This window comes from Bos indicus, chromosome 2, assembly GCF_029378745.1.
Source record: "Bos indicus isolate NIAB-ARS_2022 breed Sahiwal x Tharparkar chromosome 2, NIAB-ARS_B.indTharparkar_mat_pri_1.0, whole genome shotgun sequence".
In the NCBI taxonomy this organism is placed as follows: domain Eukaryota; kingdom Metazoa; phylum Chordata; class Mammalia; order Artiodactyla; family Bovidae; genus Bos; species Bos indicus.
The window spans coordinates 37405454-37412957 of NC_091761.1; the positions used below are offsets into that span (position 1 = coordinate 37405454).

General features: G+C 40.2%; 1 non-coding gene across 1 annotated transcript; it reads right to left on the minus strand.

Moving 5' to 3' along the window:
* Window positions 1–4255: 4255 nt before the first annotated feature.
* Window positions 4256–4327, minus strand: TRNAY-GUA (transfer RNA tyrosine (anticodon GUA)). Its single transcript has one exon. It is a non-coding gene; the product is annotated as a tRNA-Tyr (tRNA).
* Window positions 4328–7504: the final 3177 nt, after the last annotated feature.

Below are 7504 nucleotides of genomic sequence, written 5' to 3' on the forward strand. Positions count from 1 at the left end.
CCCTGTCCATCACCAATTCCCGGAGTTCACTCAAACTCAAATCCATTGAGTTGGTGATGCCATCCAGCCATCTCATCCTCTGTTGTCCCCTTCTCCTCCTGCCCCCAATCCCTCCCAGCATCAGAGTTTTTTTCCAATGAGTCAACTCTTCGCATGAGGTGGCCAAAGTACTGGAGTTTCAGCTTTAGCATCATTCTTTCCAAAGAACACCCAGGACTGATCTCCTTTAGAATGGACTGGTTGGATCTCCTTGCAGTCCAAGGGACTCTCAAGAGTCTCCTCCAACACCACAGTTCAAAAGCATCAATTCTTTGGCGCTCAGCTTTCTTCACAGTCCAACTCTCACATCCATACATGACTACTGGAAAAACTATAGCCTTGACTAGATGGATCTTTGTTGGCAAAGTAATGTCTCTGCTTTTGAATATGCTATCTGGGTTGGTCATAACTTTCCTTCCAAGGAGTAAGCATCTTTTAATTTCATGGCTGCAATCACCATCTGCAGTGATTTTGGAGCCCCCAAAAATAAAGTCTGACACTGTTTCCACTGTTTCCCCATCTATTTCCCATGAAGTGATGGGACCAGATGCCATGATTAGGTCATTAGAGGATTTCTAATTTGGATGATATTGTGGGAAAATGCCCTTATCTCTTAGATATGAATATTAAAAAATTAGAGATAAAATGTCAGGTTACTTATAGACCAATATTCATAGCAGCCTTACTCATACTAGTTAAAAAAATAGGAACAGCCTAAAAGTCTGTCAATTATGATGAATGGATAAATAAAATATGGAATATCTACATGATGGGATATTATCCAGACATAAAGTATTGACTCATGCCACAACATGGATGAACCTTGAAAATATGCTAAATGAAAGACGCCAATCACAAAAGGCTACATGTTGTATGATTCCTCTTACGTAAAACGTCTAGAATAGGCAAATGTATTAAAAAACACAGAAAGTAGATTAGTGGTTGCCTAGGGCTGGGGATGTAGAAGGAAGTGGGGTTAACAGCTTAAGGATTCAAGTTTATCTTTTGGAATGATAAAAACATTTTAAAATTGATTGTGGTAATGGGTTACACATATCTGTGAATATACTAAAAACATTGAATTGTGCACTCTAAATGGGTGAATTGTATGGCATGACTTCAGTTCATTGCAGTTGCTCAGTTGTGTCCAACTCTGCAACCCCATGGACTGCAGCATGCCAGGCCTCCCTGTCCATCACCAACTCCTGGAGTTCACCCAAACTCATGTCCATTGGGTCGGTGATGCCATCCAACTGTATAAATAAAGCTGTATTTACAAAGGAGGGAAAAAAGGGGAAAACAAAGTCATGCTCTACAATTTTGCTTAAAACAACTAAGAGAAAAAAGGAGCAAATATGGCAGAGTTAACATTGTTAAACCTGGGTGCTGGATACATGAGGGTTTGTTCCACTATTCCGTCTACCTTTGTGTATATTTGAAATTTAAAAAAACAAAAACAAAACAAAACTGGAGGATGGTAATTCTCTCTGAACATCCATGCCTTTAAACATCTATTTGAGAAGACATACCCTTGGCTTCATAACTGCCAAATAAAACGCGGGAAGAGAGCATCACCCCTCTTTGGGGACTGTATGAGGTGCAGGAGTGGTAAATATTATTTCCTTTCCTTGCTATTGAAAAGCTATCTGGGGAGCAAATATTTAGGTGATCACCAGAGAACTGGGCTATGGGGGCCACTGATAGAAATGACCCCTCACACTTCCAGGCTACCACATAGCCAAATGCAGGACCAGATCATGGAAAAGAAATGCAAACAAGGGAGATGGGCAGAGGAAGGAGAATTATAGTTGTGTCTAACTGTAAGAAAATTTCACTTACAAATATAAAATCCAAGAAAGCATATTATGAGACAATTATTTGCTCTATAGAAATATTTCTAATGCTTTATGAAAACATAAAATTATTTTTTTTTCATGGCACAACATTGCAAATCAGCTTGTGTGCATGCTCAGGTGTGTCTGACTCTTCGTGACCCCATGGACTATATATATAGCCTGCCAGACTCTTCTTGCCCAGGCAAGAATACTGGAGTGCACTGCCATGCTGTCCTACAGGGGAATCTTTCTGGCCCAGGGATTGAACCCATGTCTCTTGCCTCTCCTGTGCTGGCAAATGGATTCTTTACCACTACCATTCTTTACCACTACCGCCACCTGGGAAGCCTCGGAAATCAACTATACTTCAATAAAATAAAATAGAATAAAATAATTTTTTCAATAGGTAAATATATGCAAATACATGGGAAAAGCCAAAAGTTGCATAGCACTATGTTCATTGTCCCGTTTTTTGAATAATAAACTCATTTAATCCTTATTATAATCCCCATTTTATAGCTGAGACCCTTTAAGGTTGAAAACCCATACAACTACTAAAGGACAGGCCAAAGTTTCCAGGGTCACCCTCTTAACCACTACACTTGACCGCCCCCCTCATAAGACACAAAAGGCTGGTCCCTTCCCCAGAGGACACCACTGTTACCAGCTTCCTGGGGATCCTTCCAGAAGATAGGTAATTCTTTCGGAGGCTCTTTCAAGCCCATTTTTCAATCAGCAGTTTGGAGAACATATTCAGAGGCTGTCCTCCATCCACACGGCTAGTTCTGACCCATTAACTGTGAAGTCCCTGAGGCCCCCGCAGAGAGGCACAGCCTGTTACATTGCCACCTGTAAGCCACAGGCCCACAGACAAGGGGCTTCTGATTTACTGGGCTTCTCCCTGCTGGTCCACAGAGCCGTTAATCTTCTGCCTCAGGGCAGAGTTTGACAGCTCCCAAAGGTCCCCATGAAGTACTCTTTTCAAAGTGAAATTCTCAATCAAATAAACTTGAAACACACTTGGTCTGGATCCAAGTACAGATCCCCCCACCCTGTGCCCCCGGGCAGTCGTTGGCTACACTTTACTTCCTGGGTTTTTTGAGTCCTCTGGTGCAGGCTACTTTTTTTCCTTCAATAAAACAGTGATTTAAAACCTTCATTCTTCCTGTTCTAAAACTGTGCCAGGGCATAACCACTCTTGTCTTCACCAAGAGTATACAAAAATCAACCAGGGCTCTGCACCCACCCTGGCTGTAGATTATCAGGTAAGTACTTTATCAGACTCTTGATCTACTTTTTGAAAAATATTCTTTTACCTGATAAAAACTTTTTTCACTCTTATTTTGCTTCTTCACTTGACATTTTATTTTGATTATTTTTATGTTTTTCCCTTGGATATTCAAATTATTCCTTTTCTTAAATGAATGCCCCCAGCTTCTCTTCACCTCTGCCAGGGACCTCAGTGATTTTCTGGTGGTGATAATAAAAAGGAAAGTTTTCTTTTCTCTCTGAAACTCTAACAACAACAAAAACAATCACAAAGGATATTTTGTGGGGCCATGGCATGGAAATGTTTTCGTGAGAGGAGAAGGTGCCAAGTACATTTCTAACATCTCTACAGTTTATATTAACAATGATCAGAAGTCTCCTGTGGGGCACCTCATCCTTTTGTGCTTATTTTATCTCTGAGCATATTGATGTGGGATTCATTAATGCCATTTTGGTCTTTCTTTCCTCCTGGCACAAGGCAAGGGCTGTGCTTCCCTGCCCCTTTCAAAGTAAGGTGAGACTGTGAGACTTGCTTTGGCCAGCGGAATGTGAGAGGTAACATATCATTTCCCAGTGAAGTGTGAAGTGAAGTGAAGGTCGCTCAGTCACAAAGTGTCTGACTCTTTGTGACCTATACAGTCCATGGAATTCTCCAGGCCAGAATACTGGAGTGGGTGGCCTTTTCCTTCTCCAGGGGATCTTCCCAACCCAGGGATTGAACCCAGGTCTCCCACATTGCAGGCAGATTCTTTACCAGCTGAGCTACAAGGGAAGCCCAAGAATACTGGAATGGGTAGCCTATCCCTTCTCCAGCAGATCTGACCGACCCAGGAATTGAACTAGGGTCTCCTGCACTGTGGATCCTTTACCAACTGACCTATGAGGGAAACCCCATCATTTCCCAGGGAAAACTTTAAAAGCCTATGTGTATGTCTCAGATTCCCATCCTGCTGCTGCAGTGGTTATAGAGCAAAAAGCAAAGCAAAGCGAAGTCGCAAAGTCGTGTCCGAATTTTTGTGACCCCATGGACTGTAGCCTACCAGGCTCCTCAGTCCACGGAATTCTCCAGGCAAGAATACTGGAGTGGGTTGCCATTCCTTCTCCAGGGGATCTTCCCAACCCAGGGATCAAACCTGGGTCACCTGCATTACAGGCAGATGCTTTACCGTCTGAGCCACCAGGGAAGTAAGTGTTAAATAGAATCTCCACTGCTTCCCAGGTGCTGCTAGTGGCAAAGAACCTGCCTGCCAATGCCTGGTTCAGGAAGATCCCCTGGAGGAGGGCAGGGTAACCCACTCCAGTATTCTCGCCTGGAGAATCCCTTGGACAGAGAAGCCTGGCAGACTGCGGCCCATAGCGTTGCAGAGTTGGATGCAACTGAAGCAACTCAGCACAGCACACAGCAGAGTCTCCAGAGCCTAAGTCCTTGAGTCACAATCATTAAAAGACCCCCCTCACTGCAATGATTAGGGAAAAATCAACTTTCCTTATGGTAAGCCACTAAGGTTTGGGAGCTATCTGGTATAATCTAGCCCCTCTAGCCATATAATTTGAAACAACTATAAATAAGTAATAATGAGCCCTGTGGACTTTTGCCTCAACCTGTGAGGACAAAAATTAAGTCTGTTTTTCCATCCAATTGTGCAATCTCAGATAAAATAATAATTTGATTGATGCATTTAGCAAATATTAATTAAGGACCTAGTCTGTTCAAAGCACTATTAACAAGAGTAACAAAAACTTTATATGATCATCAGGACTATTGATTTAAAAGACACTAAAATTTCAGATAATTCAAAACAGCCAAAACAACTTAGTATCTAGAATGCTGTGTTTAGTGATTTTTGTTACAATTTCCCATTGCCGCTGAGCATTTTCCAGCTATAAAATTGTTAAAGGGTAGATTTCCCTCCAAGAGGTAAAATCATGCCTCTCATGCAGATATAAAATAAGCATATGTTAAAGATTTTACTTAACTCATTATTCAGTGATGAAACTGGAAATACATTATAACTGGTTAAAAGAAGAAATCAAAAGAACCACCATTTCATATGGAATAAAGGAATGTTGAAGTTCATTTACAAAAAGGACGCAAAATGGGAATTTTTCACTAGGATGTGGCGGGGCAGGGTGGTTCAGCGATGTGGAGAAAGTCAGTTTAAACCACCACACCACAATTCCACCAAGGAATTTATTTGTATGACACTATAAAAATTATTTTGTATTACTATCAAATATCTACAAATTCAGAGTTATGAAATAGCTCAAAGTCAGCAAAAGGTTAGAAATGATAAAGCAAAGGGTGTGTTCTAGACAATTCAGTTTCCATTAGAAATATCCATTAAGCTCTTTTCCTTATTCTAAATTTCCTTACAGATTGGATTTCCAAAATTTAAAAAAAAAAGATTAAAATAAGTGATGCTATTTACTCAGTGCTACGCAATGTGCTAAGTTTTGCATACATCATCATTAGATGGATATTATCATTACTATTTCATAGATTGGATAACTGGAACTTAACTTGCCCAATAGCCCTTTTTTTTTTTTTTTTTTTTTGTCTCACCCAGTGGCTTGAGAGATCTGAATTCCTGTATCAGGCCCTTGGCAGCGAGAGCGCAGAGTGCTAACTACTGGACCGCCAAGGAATTCCCTATTGCAAAATTCAAATGAAAGTCTGATCCAAAGCTTTCAGCAGTATTTTTTTTAAATATGTAAGATAATGACAACTTTTTTAAAATAATTAATATACAGTAAAATTGACATTTTCATGGTATACAGTTCTAAGAGTTTTAACACGTGTATAGATTCTCCTAACCACAATAACAATCGGGATATAGAATTGTCCCTCCCTTCTCCCCCCAAATCTCCTTGAGTGACTCCTTTGTAGTCACATCCTTCTTCTGCCCCTGGCAACCAATGATTTGTTGTCTGTTGCTATGCTTTTGTCTTTTCAAGAATGTCAAATAAATGGCATCACACAGTTTGTAACCTTTAAAAGATTGGGGGAGGGTTGTGGTTAATTACAGATTCACAGAAAGTTGCAAAAATAGTACAGAGAGGTCCTGGTACACTCCAGCCAGTCACCCCAAAGGCTGACATCTTACATAACTACAGTGCAATATCAAAACCAGGAGACTGACCTTGATACACTCCATAGCCCTCATTCCATGTTCATCAATTTAACATTCACTCATTGGTGGGTACCTGTACAGTTCTATTCAATTTTATCTGTGTGTGGTTTTGTAAAGTGAAAGTGAAAGTCACTCAGTTGTGTCCAACTCTTTGTGACCCCACGGACCATACAGTCCATGGAATTCTCTAGGCCAGAATACTGGAGTGGGTAGCCTATCCCTTCTCCAGAGAATCTTCCCGACCCAGGAATCGAATTGGGGTCCCCTGCATTGCAGACAGATTCTTTACCACCTGAGCTATCAGGGAAGCCCAGTTTTGTGTAACCGTCATCACAATCAAGATATGGAATTATTCTATCACTGCAAAAATCCATGAGCCATCCCCATATAGTCATATCTTATGGGGTTAGATTTTAGAAACCTTTCTTTATGTGTTCTCCAGCTTAAAAAAAAAAAAAAGAAAACACTTTAAGGTAAACAATTCAGTCCTTTTATACTGTAATTGTTTTTTACTGAAATTATTTTTAGAAAGTTCAAAAAATTTCATCTTTTTTCCATAAGTATTATTGAAAAAATTTGTCACATAGAGAGATATAAAGAGTGCTCCATCCCAGGTGTCATTTGTTCTGTGAAAGTCACCATTTGGAAACCTTGGACTCACCCAGGCATCAAGGTGAACACAGCAGCCCATCATTTAAAATGAGTTCAAACTCTTTTACAGCTGTTGAGCCAAAGGTAGAACCTTAATCATTTTCCTCTTCAGTACTTTTTTAGAAAACAAATTTCATAAGAAAAAGTATGACATTTTAAACTACTAAAAATGTCATGCTTTGGTAGTTCACCTGGAGAATCCCAGGGATGGCGGGGCCTGGTGGGCTGCCGTCTATGGGGTCGCACAGAGTCGGACACGACTGAAGCGACTTAGCAGCAGCAGCAGCAAAGTGAACTGTGGAAATGGAATAAACCAAACTCATTTCAAAGTTAAATAAAACTTTTTTAGGGGAAAGTAATTTTCAAATCTATAAAATCTCACTGCTTCTTCTGGGCTCTGTTTTTCCAACTAACCAGATTTACTCTTTTAGGGTAAGACTATCTGCAGATATTCCCATCTCCATTTTTTTTTTCTATTGCTTATAAATTAAAACAAACTTTATTCTTAAAGAAGATTGCTGCTTTGGAATTGCCAGAATACTATTTAACTATATTGATTTGTGGAAGACTCTGCTTCCT